Here is a 12670-nt window from a genome sequence, read left to right on the forward strand (position 1 = left end):
AGGCTCAGCGTGTCTCATGTGGAGCTCTGAGAACATCTGAGCTGTTTCCGTGTTCGGTGCAGATGCAGCAGAGGTGAGACTGCGCTGCACGGCAAACAGAACCAGGGAGCCAATCCCTTCAGCAGCCATTTTTCCTTCAGGTCCAGCAGGAGAGGAACCAATGGCAGAGTATGATTGCTAAAACATGTGGGAAAGTAAAACATTTTAGTTTTTTTTAAATCGGTGAAACGAGATCACAGTGGAAAAACTCAAACAATATTTATTGGAAAATCCAGAATGTATCCATGCATAAGAGCAGTAACCACATTACTGTCAAAAATTATAATATTTATTGAATACAAATCTGACAAAATGTGCTACTGAAAGAATTTATGGAGTTATATAAGCTCTAAACATATCATGATTAAAAATAGATAAATAAACAAAGTTAAACATAAACAAAGAGTCGAGTCTTACAACAACAAGAAAATTCTGGTTAGTAAAAATGAACTGCTGACAGCTGTTGGATCCGTCAGAATAACAATTATCTGGTTTTATTTTAGAAAAGTGAGGTCAGGAACTGACAAGTGGTCAGCTTCCAGTTCCCACAGCGGCGCCACCAGGCAGGAAGCTGCAACTGCAACAAGACCTGCCGCTATATAGAATGAGAAGAAGAAAGGATCCAACTAGTTTATTATAGTTATACAAAAGTATTAAATATCTCTTTTCTTTATGCATTAAATTCACACATAGTGACTGGTCTGGTACATCTTCATCATCATCATCATTACTAATCATCTATTGTCCCAAATGGGAAACTGCGCCCCAAAAATTTACAGCCCATCAATAAAGAAATTAAATGCACATTCCAAAAAAAAAATACTACACCAAAAATGACAACTCATCCAAAAGATAAAATCACTAGAAAGGAAGAAGAAAACGTTGGACAGCAACAGTTCTGGTCCTTGTAGATGAAGTGAGACCTGCTACTTTGTGCTACAGCAGCATCATCTCCTGGCTTTGTGCAGGTAAAGGAGAAGTGACACCACAGAGCAGGGCAGACCAAGCCAGTTGACGCCTGCCATCACCAAACACTCAACGCTCCGGCTCATCAGAGCCGACCTGCTCAAAGAGTGGCAAGCAAGGAGGCCGACGAACCAGAGCCACACCACACCGGAGATGACTGTGATGGTGCAGAAAGCTCTGCGCCGTGAATGGTCCATTCTGTCCCCGCCCCCTTCTCTGGGTCCTGGACGAATCAGAATGCAGAGAACCGAGACGCTGCAGAACGTTATGACCGGGATGGAGAGAGCAAGAAAGCAGAAAACAATAACAGCTGAATGGTCTGATAGTAAATTGAACAGCATGGTTGTCAATCCAAAGCAGAGCAGCCAGGCGCAGCCGATGCTAATGTTTCTGATTCTGATCCCACGATAGCTTTTCAGTCTGCGGTAGGCGAGGGGATGAACTACGGCCAAGTATCGATCTACACATGTCAGCAGGTTAAAGACCAACTCACCATAGAATGGTATGTAGCAAAAATACATTCCTACTGTCAGGATCAGCGTGTGATTTGTATGTAAGCCAGCAATAAAGAAGAAACAGCCAAAGACCCAGATGAGCTCCATGGCGGCCAGGTTGTAGCTGAAGATGTCAGAGTGGCTCGCTGCTTTGAAGGAACGCCTCCGCCGCCATTTCTGGTGACCGTGGTGCAGGACGAAGGAGGACAGAGGAAGGAGGAGGAGGATTTTAATCAGATCGTTGCCCGTATTGATGAAGACGTGGAGCTGGTGGACGGTGCAGCGGTAGACCACGTTGGTCTGCCAGGGGACCGAGGTGTTACCCAACATGTCTGCCACTGTTATCTGATCAGACCTGGTGAGAAACCACAGCGGGAAATCAGGACAGAGAAACCAAAACATCTTTACCACAAAACACAACTTTTACAGGTTAATTGGCAATCCCTAACAAGTGACATCATTATGAAGTCAAAGGTTTGGCTCAGAAAAGTGTTAATTAGCAGGTTTTGACTGGACATGCCCAGGTTCAACACTCACCTCGTTGGGGGAATTCAGTTCTTTTTGAGTCAACGCCTGAACTTTGCTCACAGTCAGCAGCGACGCTTCTGGTTCTGTCAGGGTGGAAATGATGCTTATGTGTCACAGTCAGAGCTTTGCATGATGCAAAACAAGTAAAGGATTTATTTTGCTATCTATCATTTCAAATCCCCAACAGCTAATTTTATTTTATTAGTTTTATGGACATAAATCAGACTGCATGGTAGAGTCTGAGTGGGGTGGAGCTGAACATGTGATTCACTGCTACTGACAAAACCGACTCTTTAAAGGGATTAAACGTTAAAAATGTGTGAAATTAAGCTTTTTAGATGTAGAAATAACGCTGAACCTCTAATTTCAATCTCACTTTGGTTCTCCTCTGAATGATTTAACATCTGAAAATGTAACAAATGTGGTAATTTTGGTCCCTGATCAAACAGAGTTTACCAAACTATCAGCCTTAAAGTAAAGGTTTTGGGCCTAAATCTGTTTCAGATGCTTCCTTTTGCATCATTCTGGAAAACCCTGAAATAATCCACCCTGGAAAACTTACTGGGTCAAAGTTCATCAGTGGAGATCTTAAAGACTCATTTAGTTATCTCAAACTCTGGATTCCAGTTGTAGTAGTTATAATGTTTATTCAGGTTATTTTATCTAATATTAAATAAGTTTGATTATCTGTTCAGGACGTGCAGAACTGGAGCTGATCGGATATTTGACGTTTGTTTTAGTCAGCATGAATAAAAAGAAGAACATCCTGTACATCAAATACGTAAATATAATATGCATGTAATAAATGTGGAGACCATGCAGTGGGCCATTCTTTCATTTTTATGTTGTTTATTCAGCTGAAACACACAATAAAGACATTATGGAAATACAGATAATTATTTTACATTTGCATGAACATAAGTGACTGCATTTATGGAAAACAACTCATTACTTTAGTTTTGCATTATTCATCAACAGCTGGTACAGACATGATGGCTGACCTGTCAGTTCAGGTTGAGACGATTTCCATAACCATCCATGACCTCAGAGTGGCAGGAGACAAAACACAGTTTCTAATGGAACAGAGAAGCATTTTTATATGAGGGTCAGAGTTTGCATAAAAACATTTCCTACATTTTAGATCAAACACACATAAAAATCAGCCTTTAAGCCTGAACTACTGACCATATGAGTCACAGAAACTCAGTGGAAAAACCCTGAACTCACCGTCTGACCAGAAAAGTCTGAGGATTTCCACCAAGTCCAAACAGAATCCAATATGGCCGCCAAACACAAAAACTGAGATGAGAACGTAGCAAAAAACACGGTTTGTTGCTAACATCCCATTTGCCTTCAGTTGACGGTTTCTTCACGTGGCGCAACAATTAGCTGATCCTCTGACTTTCCACCTTGTAAACTTAAAACAGACGAAGATGGTACGACAATTTCTAAAACCAGGATCCAAGTAAATAAATGTACAGAAGAATTACATTTTGCTTTACTGATCACTCTATTTGGAGAAACCAATATACAACATTCTTGCAACAAAACTAAACTAAAACTAAAACAAACTAAAAAAACAACATAAAATCCACCAGGGATCCAAAAAAATCCAAACATTAGAGTAAAAACAAGCGACCGCAACCCGACAATGGAGCAAATCTGGCAACACAGGTGGTTGATTCAGTTTCACTCCAGAGTTTATTTGTAGGCTGAAATTTTTACTGACACTTACAATTTTACTAAAATGTTATTTGCAGTACAAATGGTTTCTCATTTATTAACCACATTTATGAATTAATCTTAATTTTGGAGTAAATAGAACCACAAACATCCTGCAACTTTTACTGAAAGTCAGGTTTGGTGTCGGAGTTTCTGTGCTTTCAACTTGACTGACAAATAATACCATGTTTTAAAAAGTATTATTAAAAGTATATTTTCTTTTTGAATTATTTGAGTGATGAATTGTCTCACATCGGTTCTGTATATTAGAGTATTAGCACTAAACTCTGCACCATGGAGAACAAGCGTTTAGCTAATTTAACCCTCATATCTGGTGCTGTTGGTCTAGAAAGCACAGCTCAAAAGTTATGCAGATTATCTGGTTATAGCAAATGGAGGTAATTGAAATAAATACATCTTCCTTTGTGACTTCATAAAAACAATACCAGAGTCAAAGTTTTCTCTAGTTTCTTGTCTGTTTTTGCTCCATATCATCCTGTAGTCACTGGTTTTCTAGACGTGTACTGAAGAGTCAAAAGCTTCAGTCTTGTATTGCCAGAGTCCAGCAACCTTTAGACATTATTTAGCTTCATTACACCAGAATCTATTGATCAGGTCTTTGGTGAAGCTCTGTTAAGGTTGATTTCAAGCTGAGGAGGTAATTCCACCTGTAGGTTCAGGTGCAGGAAATAATATGAGCTGCTTGGATGATTAGGAGAAGCTGAATCCATCCCTCCTTCAGAGGAACATCTCTCACATTTGGGTATAAGGATTATTTTATAAGCTCTTTAATTCTGTACTGTCCCAGTTTAGTTAATCAATCAGGAAATACTCCTCCCTGAAACTTTTGCGAACATCGAGGTAGTTTTCCTGCTCTCTGCAGATACAGGATGGGTAACACCAGATTGCTTGGCAGACTGACCCAGGGAACAAACGCTGTCATCAGACATTTATCCTCAAGATGCAGCAGAGGTAAAGTGTAGAGAACATTACTGACCATCACCCACACCAAGGTCAACAAAACGGTGCTCATAATGGTTAGGATGGTGCAGAAAGCCCTCCTCTTGGTCTGATCGGTGTGCTTCCTGTCACACGCCGCCTGGCCTGGAGGTGGACGTGTCAGAGCCCAGAGGACAGAAACACAGCAGACAAACATCACTATGAAGGAGAAGGACAGGTGAGACACAAGGACCATCATGTTGAGAAAATCCCCCAGAAAACGAGCTGACGTTGGTGGCGAAGAAGAGTGACGTCACGTGGCTAACGGCTGTGAAATTGTAGCATCTGCCTAAAGCATGCGGATCAGAGATGTTGGACGAAGCAAAGTTAACGTGAAGCTGGAGCTTTTCATTGGCCAAAGATGTGAGGGACATAGTAGTTCAGTTAGACCCCTGAGGGAGCAGCAAGAGAAAAAAAGACACAATTAAAGCAAAGGATGAGAAATTCTGACATTTCTAATGACAAAAACCAGAAACGACGTTCTCAGGAGACAATGTTCTGGTTCTTCTCCTTTTCATAGTTTTTTATATTTTGATTCAGGACAGTAAGAAAAAAACCCAGCAAAACAAGTGTACTTAATAATCTGTCGAGCTCAACAATGCTTGATTTAAACCAGAAAGTTTTTAAAAGTCATAAATTCAAACAATAAATGTTTAAAGGTTTCCTAAAAGCAAATATTTAATGAAACATCTGCACACGTTTTAATTTCCACTAAACTGGAGGTGAACTTTTCAACTTATGGTAGAAATCATGTTTTCTGGTTCCTCAAGTTACAAAAGTTAACCTTTGATTGACTAGAATCTAAATTCAGTCTTTAACTATTAAAATTAAATTATTTTTAGTCTCATAGTCTCACATTTTTGACAAAAAAAGACTTAAATGTTGGTAGATGAAATTAGCAATTATAAAAAATAAGTGTGAAATCATCAGTAAACCATAATTCAGCCTGAATTTGTTTTTCTTCTCGCTTAATTTATTTTCTGACTTGTTTTATACTTGAATGATTATTTTGTCAGGTGGTGATCTGATCTTTTTATTTTAATGAAATAAGTTTTGATTTACTTGGAAATAATGCTGAATTTTTAGATGCTCTCATTCATCAACTACCTATTAGTTTTGTACATATAAATGGAAAGAAAAAGAAAAAAAAGAAAACGTCTGATAAAGAAAAATCTGAAAATAATTTAATAAAAAAACCACAACATACATAAAAGATGCCTTTTAAATGCTGTGCTCAAAAACCAGGTAAATATATGTAACTCACCTGTGCAGAGCTGTTTTCCTGTGTTCGTCTGGAACTGAATGTCTGCAGATTTAAAGCTGGTTTGTCCTTAAAACACAGATTGAATCTGGACTTCAGGGTCTTTAGCAGTCAAAACAGATGCACAGCCTCTGATTGCTTCACGGTTAATTTCTCCAGGCAAATCTCCATTTCCCAACACAACACAGGACCAAATGAGGACATAATGTTTCACCCTGAAGCTCACAACCGTTTATTCAGAACATGCATTTTCTCTGTGTGCTTCATTCATGAACATAAATCAGCCACTTTATTAAAAATTACATCAGTTGATGCACTTTCCATTGTATCGCCAATTGATTTGATTATTGGTTTTCAAATGTGTTCATGATTTAGCATGAACATCATGTCCTCTGTGTGACGTGTTTATTCCTGAGCTGATCTGGACTGGAAGACAACAGTGACAACAGACTTATGGAGGCATTTTGGTTCATCACACACATTTATTAAAGTTATTGTCAATGTCTTATTGTGTAAGTTGGGTAACAGATGTGTAAATACATGTTTTTACACGTTTCCACACTCCTGGACTACTAACTTCTTTAAAATGTTTTCAGACTTTGTTGAAACCCTGGTATTATTATCTGATGCTGCTGTTGGGCTCTGCAGCAGGACAGTTTCTTGTATTTGTGTAAATAAAGGAGGAGAATCACCAAACTGCAAGGCAGGTTGAGCCAGAATATCCCCACCGTGATCAAACATCTAACAGCGTCATCCAGGACAGTGGAGTGACGCAAAGCTGCGTCGATAAGGAGCACAACAAACCACAGCCACACAACAATGGATATGACTGATGGTGTAGAAAACCCTCAGCCTGGACTGGTCCACCCCGTCCTTCTGCTGTCCCCCTTCTTTTGGTCCTGGACGAAACAAAACACATAGAACAGAGATGCTGCAGAATGATATGACCGACACGGAGGCAGCGGAAAAGCAGGAGTCGAGAGGTTCAGACGTTAAACGTTCAGCTTCTTTGGTGGACGTCCCAAAGGAAAGCAACCAAATGCAGCCAATGGCGACGTTTCTGATCCTGATCCCACGAGTATTTTTTAGTCAGTAAGTGATGGGATGAACTACGACCAGGTACCGGTCTACACACGTCAGAAGGCTGAAGAACAGCTCTCTGTAGTAGATCATGTAGTTAATGGACATTCCAGTGACTGTGATCATGGAGTTACGAGTGTTTACGCCACTGTTGCACAGTGGAAAATAGTGATTTCTTTAATTTTATTTTTGATGCGTTTTGCATGTTTGGATTGTTTTGTGTTTTGTTTTCCCCTTTAACAACCCAAACACACTGGGCTGAAAGCGGCAGTTTAAGGAGGCGGAGCGCACTGATTGCGTTCTGTAATCGGTGCGCCCAGGTGGGGCTGACTGAAGCCAGAATAAAAGGAGCCTGGAAGAAGGAGAAAGGTGTGTGTGTGTGTGTGTGTGTGTGTGTAGACCGATTCTGTAACCGAGGGAGAGACGGCGTAGAGGATCGTGGCGGAAGGAATCCGCACGCCAAGCGCGGAGCGCCGAGAGGTCGGCAGATGGCTCATTGCAGAGGATCGGGGCAGAAGGGAACCTGCCCGCGCCTCTGGGTCAGACTGAAAAGGGCGTGGTACGCCAAAGAGTGGAATGGTACAGGAGCGTAGAAGAAGTCAGCTGAGGATCAGCAAGTAAGCGCCTTGTAGGGAGCAGCCCGATAAGTGGAACCCAACTGATGGCCTCTAATTGGTGACTTCCTTTTAAGGACAATTATTGAACTTTGGATTTTATAAAGAGGAAAAGGACTGTTTTATTGTCACTATTGGAAGGTGACCTTTTTTTGTAATAAAATATTCTAAATTTGATTGTTCCGTTGGTTGGGCTTTTTGAGTTGTTTGCTCCCCTTGTATCGCGAACTAAGCGTGGGGCCATATTGGTCACACCACCAAGAAATGAGAGGGCGCCAGTTATCCCAATAAGCTCCATGAAGGCCGGGTGGCAGGTGAAGAGGTCAGAGCGGCTCACTGTTTTAAAGGAACGCCGCTGCCGCCATCTTTGTTGGGCGAGGTAAACCATGTAGGAGGAAAGAGGAAGCAGGAGGAGGAGTTTCACTCCAGTGACGCCGTTCATGATGAAGATGGTAACCCTGGAAACGTGGCACTAGAAAACCTGTTTAGAGATGGATGAGGAATTAACTGACATACTGGATTCAGATACTGAAGGAATAATAGGAAATAAAAAAAAACACATGAAATTATGAGAAAATGCATAAAACTCTCAATGAAAATACAACAGTTTGATACAGGCCATGTTAAAAATACCTTCTTGAACATTATTTCTTGCTGCTATTTCTTTTAACTGTTTGTGGCATAATAATGCAGACGCAGCTCAAATAGGTCAAATATCCACCAAAGCCGTCCAGGAACTCCAGATTCCTGCTGCGTCCAGTTTTAGTAAACAGAAACCTTAGAGCAGCACTTAGTTCTCGAGAGCTTCTGAAACCTGAGTGAAGTTGGCCCCCCCACCTTCTTCAAATCAGACAAAATTGGTGTCAAACTTTTGTGCTACGTTTGTGCTGGTTTGTGCAGCAAAAATTTTCGTTTGTGCCGCTATCATTTTAAAGATATAAAGAAATGTTTCTAGAGGTCATCCAAGGTCAACCAGCCCCCCACCTTCTTCAAATCAGACAAAATGGGTGTCAATCAACTCGGCTACGTTTGTGCTGGTTTGTGCCGCAAACATTTTCGTTTGTGTCGCTATCATTTTAAAGATGTAAAGAAAGTTGGATTTCATAAAAGTTAAGGGGCTGGTTGACCTTTGCACTTTCATTAATATCTTCAAAGCCACAGCAGCACAAACAAAAATTTTTGCTGCACAAACCAGTACAAACGTAGCACAAACGTTTGACACCAATTTTGTCTGATTTGAAGAAGGTGGGGGGGCCAACTTCACTCAGGTGCTTCTGAAGCGTCTCTTCTCTCCCTCACCGAATGCAATGAGCTGCTGCTCATTTCCAGGCCTCTGCAGAGCTGCAGGACGCTGATGAGGGAATTCAGTCATTTGGTTCAGGTGTTGGACAAGAGAGACAGAATAGTGTCTGTCGAGGGCTGGAGTTGGATTCCTGTCCGAGAGAAAAGGTTTGGAGGTTTGGAGACTCTGCTGGTTGAGTTTCTTAAAAACTGGGCACTAAAGTCGTCAGCCTCTCCACTGGAGTTACCTCAACATCCGGGGCCCATAAAGAGGGTTGTGGGTCTGACACACTGACCCTTCAGGCTCCTGGAGGACATATTTTGTCCAAAATATAGCTAATAATTTATTTTAGTCATTTTGGACTTACACTGTAAAACTGTCCACTCATGTAGTTTTCTTGACGAGACATGAACCAGATCTTTTTTTTTTAATAAACACTGAAGGAAAGTTTCCGCAGGTAAGTTTGTTATTCTCACCTTTCTCCAAGAATCTCAACAGTCTTCTTTTCTTTGACGCTTGAATAAAACATCTCAAAGACAAATGCACAATTCTCTGAATGATTCAGTGTTTCTACCTTTTAATGAGATAATTTTTAATCTTCACTGTGCTGACATAGATGTGTGATTTACAAAATTTTGACAACAAACTGATACATTTTATTTTCACAGTTTGATCTGTAAATATCTAAAATCAAACAAATATTTTTTTTATTCAGTAGTGGATTTTACTTTCAAACAGACGTTTTAACATTGTTTCATCATCATTCTGGGCTTTTCTGTGATGTCCTGGATGAGTATTCGGTCTTTCAAATATTTTTGCATTTGCAGTGTCCAGGATTTTCAAACACAGAATCAAGTTGGTTAAATATTTTGTTTTAAAACAAATAAAATCAGCCAATAAAACATTTATTTGTGATCTCAAAATTAAAGCGTAACAAAAACACCAAAGAGAAAATATCTCTTACCATATTTTACTGTCGATTATTACAGTTGCATGGTATTTTTGCTTCTCTATGGAGAAACAACAGTGGTAATACCAAACTGCTGCACAGATTAAAGCTGTTCAAAGCCATTTCTAATAAACATTGGGTGGTGGAAGTAAACCGAGGTGATTTTCCATTTATAACCTGAAGCAGAAGGAAAACAAACCACAAACACAGTACGCTCCACAGACAGATGATGGTGTGAAATGCTTTGCGCTTCGACGGGTCAACTTGGTCGCGTTTTTCAAGGCCAGGCTTTGGGCGAATCAGAGCACACAGAGCATAGAAGCTGCAGAAAGACGTGGACAGAATGGAGACGATCAAAATGCACAGCAAAGGCACAGAGTTATACACTGAGTGAACGGCTAAATTTATGGATGCGAGTCCAAAGCACAGCAGCCAGACACTACCAATGCTGAGAACTTTGATCCTGAATCCACGAGCGCTTTTTAGTTTATGGTAGATGATGGGGTGAACTACAGCCAGGTACCGTTCCACACAAGTCAGAACATGAAAGAAGATCTCTCCATAGAAAGCAACACAAGTTGCACAGTTTCCTAATGGTGTAAGTACCGGACACTCGTGACAAATGAAGCAGAAGAACCCAAAGATCCAGAAGAGCTCCATGGCAGCAAGGTGGAACGTGAACAAGTCGGAGTGGCTCCGGAAAGCGTGCTGCTGCCGCCATCGCCGGACACCCAGGTAGAGAACGGAGGTGCAGAGAGGAAGGAGGAGGACGACCTTGATCACACGGCTTCCCAAAGTGATGAAATCACATGTGGAGAGGCGAAGGTCACTGACGGTGTCGGTGGAATTAAACATGTCTGCTGCAAACAGGCAGAAAGAAGTCAGCAATCAGACAAGGTGACGGTACAAAAGGAGGAATATTTACCTAAACACCAACAGGGCGTAAGGTTAGGGCTCCATTACCTGCTGCCACAGCATAACGCAACATCAACCGATGCAAAGGAAGACAAGAAAAAATGTTTCAAAAGGTTTACAACAAGTTTCAGTTTTTTAAATATATACAAATTTTTTTTAAATTACAGAGAAACGTTAAAAACATTGAATAAAATTCAAATGTTATTAAATAGATTCATTTTTCTAATTAGAATTTACTTTGTTTAAAAGTTTGAAACTTGTTTTTTAACAGGTCAAAACATTTAAAATCTGGACAAAAATTAAATTTAGAAAAAGCCAAAAATGTGCTTTACCTTCTTTTACAAAGCATCGTTTAATTTCTATAAAATGAAAATGTATCATTTAAGCAAAACTCACCTTTTTGATGTACCAGTTAATTAAATTAGATCTGGATTTATCCAAAGTCAGTGTTCCTTGTTTGTGTCCAGTGAATTACTGAAGTTCGCTCTGCAGCAGTCGCTGGTTTTCACACACATGACCAGTCAGGGTTTCCTGGTAGGTGTGTCTAAAACATCGTTTAAGCCTCTTAGTACAGATTCCTGCTTTGCATTGTTTAAAACGCCTTAAGTGCAGAAAATGAACAGCAGGATATCAGCATCCAAAAGATGCGTGGACCAGCATGCAAACTATTAGCAAACTATAAGATTGATGAAACTTTATTATCATGTTTCCATGAGATTCTGGTTTGGTTTCATTAATCTTTTCCACAGGACAAAATTCAAATGATATGAACACAATGACAGGTGGTTTATTAATAATAATCAGATGTGTCCACAAACACTGTCATTTCATTTAAAACTAACCTAAAACTGAAGTTAGATAATATACACAAAAGATAGAAAAGCTAGTGAAGCAACAGGTAAAATTTGGCCCAGAATATGACTAATTAGAACAAAGTTTGATTTTATGAAGATTTAAAACCTGACCAGACAGAAATTGTGAACAAAAACTTGCAATACCCATGTCTCACCAATAGGTGGCGAAACATTCCCATTAACATTAAATCACAGGACAAAGAAGAGGATTCTGAGAAAATTCTTAAAATTGTAGAAAATTGTGACTCATGTTTCCATTTCCTTTATTTAATATGTTATTGTTACGTGTTTGCGTGGTGATATTTGACAAAGTGTAATGTTTATCATTTGTTTCTTAACTGATGACTGCATGTTGTTTTTGTGTTTTTGCAGTTATTCTCTGTACCACGTCCAGAACCAGACAGCAAACCGAAGTTCAGTGAGAAGTTTATTAACTATTTACCTGTGCAAATGTTTAGACATCCACCCAGAATGACACATCTGACAGCAGACTGCTGGTAATGAAGGGAATATATTGACATTTGTTTACACAAAACAGGTTAAACTGAGCACACTTGCTGAGAAAAGTAAAGCTGGGTTTTGGATAAGCTACAGAGAAAAACACCTGATGCTGAAATGTACCATGCAAGTAGACTTGTATGGACTTGAGAGCGACATGTTCTACCAGCAACAGAACCGTTTTCCTGACCTGGTCAGGTAGAGCACAGGAGAAATCAGACTGACTGGCAGATTTAAAAAATCTACACTCGCAATGATACAACAGGTTGCACCTCTGCTCAGCAGGGGTGACTTTTTCAATGAATTCGAAACAATTATCCCAACAATCCAGAACACTAACAATCCCAGTATGGCTGTGATGGTGTTGAAAGCTCTCTGCTTTGACTGGGTAACCCTGAGTTTTTCTCCACCACCCTCTCCTGGTCCTGGATGCATCAGAGTGCAGAGAACAGAGATGCTGCAGAAACTT

This window comes from Poecilia reticulata, chromosome 18 (assembly GCF_904066995.2).
Source record: "Poecilia reticulata chromosome 18, P_reticulata-male-v2, whole genome shotgun sequence".
Taxonomy (NCBI): Eukaryota; Metazoa; Chordata; class Actinopteri; order Cyprinodontiformes; family Poeciliidae; genus Poecilia; species Poecilia reticulata.